A 6,314-nucleotide genomic window follows, 5' to 3' on the forward strand; every position below is an offset into this window, starting at 1 on the left:
AGCTGTTCATCCTGTTAGCCTATGTCTGGCTGAGTCCAAGCTCTCGTTAAAAGCTCTGGGATGGGGGAACAGTCACCTCAAAGGCCTTGTGTGCTTCTGCTTGGTCTGGAGTTGAATGTGCTACCCAAAGACCCGAGGGCCCTGGGACTCTTGCGGGACTGACCATCCCTCTTTGCCTAGGACTGGAGCAATTCTAGAAATGTAGAATTTTTTAATTTTAGACTCAACATGAGCTAATCACTTGAACTCTGGCTTAGCAGAGGCCCTGTGTTCTAGGATTCTAGTTTTCTGGCCCCATGGCTTTTCAGAACAAGTTCAGAATACTTTCTTGGACTTTAGGCCAGTCTAATAAGATAGCTTTGCAATAACTAAAGAAATAAAGGAAGGCAATTTTCTTTTCATTGCTCTTTTATTTCTGGCTATCTAAATGTCAGGATCACTAGGAAAGATGTATCCAGGCTTTTCAATCTTCCGTTTCCAACTGGGAGCCTCCCTCAAAGAGGAGGCTATGAAGAGACATAGGGGCCCTCTAGTTGGGTGGCAGTGGTGGTCATTAAGACAACAACTTTTCTAAACGTAGGTCTAGCCTGACCCTCAGTTATCCTCCACTCTACAAGGGGGTGGGCATGGCTCCAGGAACAACCTACTTGCTGGGTTTTATCTGCCTCTCTGTGCCTGGCTTGGCTGTGCTTTGTGGACTTCTGAGCCGCTCTTCAGTTTGCGGTGCTGGGGGTTCAGAATCTTTCCCAGGGCAAGTATCCTCAGACTTGGGCTTCACATCACAGCACTGCGGCTGGATGCAGCATGGAGCTTTCTGTTGGCAGCATGGTTTTTGCGGGCAGCATGGAGCTTTCTGTTGGCAGCATGGTTTTTGCGGGCAGCATGGAGATGTCTGTGCGCAGCAGGAGGGCTTCTGTGCGCAGCAAGGGGGCTTCTGTGCGCAGCAAGGGGGCTTCTGTGCGCAGCATGGGGGGGGTTGTGGGCAGCTCGGTTTTGACGGACAGCTCTGGTTGCATTTTGGCTGGTCACACATTGTCCTTAGATTTGAAGGTCCTGGAATACAAAAAGAATATTCTCGTCAGAAAGATAGCTGGGGCGCTTGCTTTCATTTCCTCCTCCCTCAGTTCCCAAATGCGTCCAACTTCAGGGTGATGAGCCAGACTTAGGAAAGCCGGGTTTTCAGAAAACATCACCAGCCCCATAACCTCATGGTTTCACACGTCAGTGTGTTATTTCCCTCCTAGGGAGCCATTTCCCAGCTGAGAAAGTGAAAGACAAGTCTTGGGCAGTCTTCTAAGACAGCTGCCTTAGAAAAGTTTCTGTCCCGTTCCTTCTAACGCACTTGGTTAAAAGCCACGTCATAGCTTCAGAGCAGGACAGAGGGTCAAGAAGTAGCCAGGGTTCGGCAAGCAGAGACCTGGTTGTTATCTGGTCCTGGGCCACATGTGGATGCAGTAGGGAAATGAGTTTGGACCTCGTGCTGAGGGTTCAGCTCACAGGCCACACCCCTGTGTGGGGGAGGCACCAGGTCTGTCAGAGCTCTGTCAGCAGGTGGAGGAGGGTAGGTGTAGGCGTTGCGGTGACAACTGCTGACGTGAGGTTTCAGCCACCTACCAGCCTCTGGCACCCACAGAACTTTTGACAAGAAGCTCCAGCCCAAACTAGTTTTTTGAATTCAACCAGTTGCTGTTATGGGCTTCCCACTGAGAACATAGGCTGTATTTCTGTGTGTGTGTGTGTGTGTGTGTGTGTGTGCGCGCGCGCGCGCATGTGCACCTGTGTCCATATCTAAGCATGCCAGCAAGGAAGCAGGAACTGGAGGTTTCTGACAAGAGCTGTTTTGCTGGATCAAACTGAGATTATTCATATTTCATTATTAGGCTTTCAAATTGGAGCCTGAATGAACAGCTTCTCTATAGTGCTTATTTCTGTAGCACCTCAGTCTCCTGCCACTGGACCTGCCATGTTTTTGTACCATCCATGCACTGCTCATACCCCTGCTCCAAACACTGCCTCATGTTCAGAGTTCTGTTTGTTTGCCTTTTGGTGGGTAGTACTGTGGATTAAACCCAGGGCCTTCACGCTGAACTTCATCCTCAATTTATTTTATTTTATTTTATTTATTTTGAGGCAGGGTTTTACTAAGTCACCAAGTTGCCCAGGCTGGGCTCCAAATTGTTATCTTACTTCCTCAATCTCCAAAGTGCTAGAATTACAGGCACGCACCAGCTGGCCTGATTTTTTCTGTTCTTCCATGTCCTACGGATGAGACCACTCCTCGCACAGAAACTACAAATCCCTCTTCACATTAAACTTCCCAAGGGTGACTGCTGTGAGACAGAAAGCCCTATTTATCATCCTCTGACAGCATGTGGGATTCTTGAACCGGTAGTTACTAAAGCACACCTATCAGATGACCTACTTTGCTATCAGAACCTCCCTTGTGACTTTATAATAGACCTGGAGCCTTGGCTGCCCGGGTGATGCATGTCAGACTCAACCTTTCTCATCTGGGGATTCACCTAAATCCGGTTCATGCTGGACAAACTGGGTCTCATTCAGCGAAGGGTGGCTGTCACCACCACCCACTGGAGACAGTGACACTCAAACCCAGCCCTGCCCAGTCTCTCTCTACTCCGCTTTCTGAGCCATCAAAGCCTGGTCTCAGCCTTTCTCTGCCGGAAGGAGGTCTCTGGCAAATGCAGAGGAGGTTGTACTGGTTCCCAAATGCTGTCTGAGGAGCAGCTGGCTGGGACCCTTTTATGGTTTACAGTGCTTTGAGTCTCCCAGGCTAGAGCACCAGGGAAAGACATTTGAAAGAAGGGTCATTCACAAGTCCCCATGACGCTCCTAAGCCCCTCACTATGTGGCTGCAGCCCATACTGGGCCAGGGCCAGCTCCCACATGGTGGGGCAAAACCATCTCTGAGTGAGATGTCTGCTCAAATTCATTCCTAACTCCAGGCTGGCCAGTAGCCCAGGAGTCATTCTGAACTTCAGGAAGAGTCTTCTGCTTTTAAGAGGAACATGCTGGAGCAGCAATCCTCAGGGGGGGTGGGGAGGTGGGACGAGTCACCCAGTCCCTCCCTCCAGGTCAAGAGGTGCCACACAGAGGCTGAGGAGGCAGATCTGTTCTGAGATGCCCTGACTTGCCTGGGAGGGGAAAGGAGGGAGAAAGGTCGAACTATGGGGAGACAGAAGTAGGGCAGAGTCACATCAGCATAAAAACAAAGAGGAGGAAAGTCAAAAAAGGGCCAGGAAGCCTTCCTGACACCTTTGCAGGACTGAAGGCAGTTTGATAGCACGTGCACACATACGTGTGTACATGTCTACTTGGGAGCCCACGCGGTCGCAGGGAGTAAGATTTGGGTGTGGGAATGTGCAGGGAGTGCGAGTTAGCCTTTGCTCCCTTATGGTCTGAATCCACTCTCTTCAGGGCCCAGACCTGCAACCAGGCTCAGCCGCACTCAGAGAGGAGAGAGGGAGGAGGGAAACTCTTTAGTTTTTATTTTCTGTTGCTTTTCCATGTGTTTGTTGTTACATCCTTTACTGTTTCTTCTCTCTGCTTCCTTGTGTCTACTACTCTCCTGTCTTTCATTCTATCTCTATATTTCTCCTCTTTCTCTCCCCTGAAGGTGTGCTAAGTGGACAATTTCAAGCATCCCTGACCCTTGAAAGACCAGCTTGTTAGGGTCCATCGTTCTTCATTTAGGCTGGGTTTATTCTGCAGCAACAATCCCCACCGCAGTGACCGTGGGTGCAAGGATCGCAGTCCTGGAGCTCCAGCCATAGGGCTCATCTTGTTGCTCCACAGAATCCCCTGAAAATGTGCCCTCTATGCTCAGAGCCTGGGAATAGGTCCTCAACACGGAGGCTGTACCACTTCAAAGATGGAGTGTGGCTTAGGAATCAGTTTTGTCCACTGCAGTACAGGGCAATCAATGACAGGCCCCTCAGCAGCCTCACAACCCTGGACACAGGCCCCACCCCCTGTGCCAGCACTGTGGCCATTGTGACCCTGCTGCCTGGTCAGCAGTGCCACACCCCTTTAATCAGGAGACATCCATGTCACAGGCCTCCTGAGGGTGCTCCTCTTCTAAAATCCAGAAACTTTTTGAATCCCCTCCCCTTTGGTCTTTGATCCTTGCAAACAACAACCCTGCCACTAAACCCCCAGCTCCTCCAAAAGGTTCTTTTTCTTTAGGACAACCTTCTCTTCAGGCTTCAGGACCCCTCTGTCCTAACCTAGCTCTGCACTGCCTACCTCGGAAACCTGTCTGATGTCATAGTACCTGTGTCACAGGGCTGGCACCATTATAGGTCTTCTTACTGTTCTGTTTCGGGGAGGACCAATATAGTGCCAAGTCCAAGACCCCAGGCCCCTGACAGGACTACCCTCTCTTTTTTTTTGGTTTTGGTGCTTTGTTTTGTTTTTTTTCCGGTACTGGGAATCGAACTCACAACCTTACGCTTGCTAGCCAGGCACTGTGCCGCTGAGCTAAATCCCCAGCCCCATGGACTACCCTCTCTTTGACTCTGCCAACCAGCCTGGCCTCCTCTCCAGCCACTGTTCTTACACAGTCATCAGACTGGCTCCAAGCATCCTGCTGCTGAACTCTGCTCACCTCTTTCTGGATTTCTTTTAAGATTTTATGAGTGCATATTGGCAGCACATAATGATCACATTCATTGTGGGGAATCAATCAATACAGGTATAAAACACCTCATTCCCTTTACTTGCCCCTCCTCACCCGCTCTCTCCCTGCTCTCCATCTGTTGTTCAGAACATGTCCTCAGCGCCCTCAGCACCCTTCTCTGTTCTAAACGCTATTCTCCCGGAAGTTCTACTCCAATATCAATCCCTTGAGGAAAACTTCCTCGGCCTATAGGTTTAGTCCCCCGATATGCTTTCTTGGTGCCTCCTGTACTAAATATTTACATTTTATGAGACTATTATTATCTGTCTTCTTTAGTCTGCTAGTTTCCCCAGCACAAGCTTCCTGTCTTTCTTACCACTCAGTGTTTCAGGTCTAGCACACTGCATCCTACTACGTAGGCCCCATAAATAAGTAATGGAGATAGGGACAAGTCATGGAGAGAACTCACAAGAAAAGTCTTCTTGGTGATACCTGGTCTGGCCACAAGTTTCTCTTCAGACTTTTAATTCACAGTTCCCATAGTTGGCTTCTCCCCTTAAGTGTAGATGAAGGGTGCTCCTTAGCAGCCTAGTGAGTCCATGACTATCAGGAGCCAAAGTCCTCTGACTTAAATAGTTACTTCCCAGTGCCAAGGTTCTGATCCTCTATGACACCATAATGCTCCCAATACTGTGACTGACTCGCGTGTGCCCCCTGCTGGTTGAGCTGTGTGGCTGTACTTGATTTCTTTCCCCGAAGACGGAAAGCTTTCTAGCTAACCCACAAGCGTTCTATCTGCTAAAACACAAGCCTAAAGCACAACAATGTACTGAGTGTGTAATGTATCTACCAGGCTTTTTCCTTTAAAAGTAAAGTGTATAGGAGCAATAGGATATAGTTTCCCACTTTGGGGTCAGAAATGTTTCTTGAAAACAGTGACATTTAGGCTGAGACTTGGCAAATGGAGACAGAAGTGGGTGTGCAGGTGTGTATGTGAGGACTTTTTCAGACCCAGAAATGGAAACCATGATTTGGAGTGGAAAATGGAAAAGGACTGTTTGGAAGGCTATTCTTGGTGTGGCTGGAGCAAAGTTGGAAGTGAGGAGAACCAGTGGCAGAAAGAGTCTGGATTGTATCCTGAGATTTTGAGAGACCCTGGAGGGTGGAAGGCAGGGCCAGGGACCCTGTGCGATTTGCTTTCATACCTCCAGTCTCTGGCTGAGCACTTGGCATGGGGGAGGTTCTGAGACTGAACCAATATCGTTACCTAATACGGTGGTGGAAGAGAAGCTTTGATATTTGCTTTTTCCCTTTCTTCCTCCACCACAACCTCAGTAACTAGGAACTTCTCTCCCCCTAGAAAGCAGGTATGTCCTTTACATTTGCAGGACATGAAGTAAAAGCACAAACTAAATAGATGCTACAGCCCCTGCAGTCTATCCATGGTTCTCTTCCTGCCCGGGCTTCAACCTGTGCTAGGAGGGACCATGTGCATGCTGCAGACACTGGATCCCATACCGTCCAAGCTGTGTGTTGTGCCCTTACACTGACCACTCAGACTACTCACTGGCCTTTGAGAGCTACTGTGGACACACAGGGACAGTCTCAGTGACAGCTAGGGGATGAGCATGTAGCTTGGTGTTAGAGTGCTTGCCTAGCATGAGCAAGGCCCTGACTC

The 6,314-nt window shown here is 49.3% G+C and overlaps 1 long non-coding RNA gene across 1 annotated transcript; it reads right to left on the bottom strand.

The window, feature by feature from the left end:
- Positions 1 to 390: 390 nt before the first annotated feature.
- On the bottom strand, positions 391 to 5,281 carry LOC102012385. Its single transcript, XR_265140.2, has 2 exons — positions 5,106 to 5,281; positions 391 to 1,053 (listed from the first exon to the last, which is right to left on the bottom strand). It is a non-coding gene; the product is annotated as an uncharacterized LOC102012385 (long non-coding RNA).
- Positions 5,282 to 6,314: the final 1,033 nt, after the last annotated feature.

Source organism: Chinchilla lanigera, unplaced genomic scaffold, assembly GCF_000276665.1.
Source record: "Chinchilla lanigera isolate Chin_1 unplaced genomic scaffold, ChiLan1.0 scaffold00191, whole genome shotgun sequence".
Lineage (NCBI taxonomy): Eukaryota > Metazoa > Chordata > Mammalia > Rodentia > Chinchillidae > Chinchilla > Chinchilla lanigera.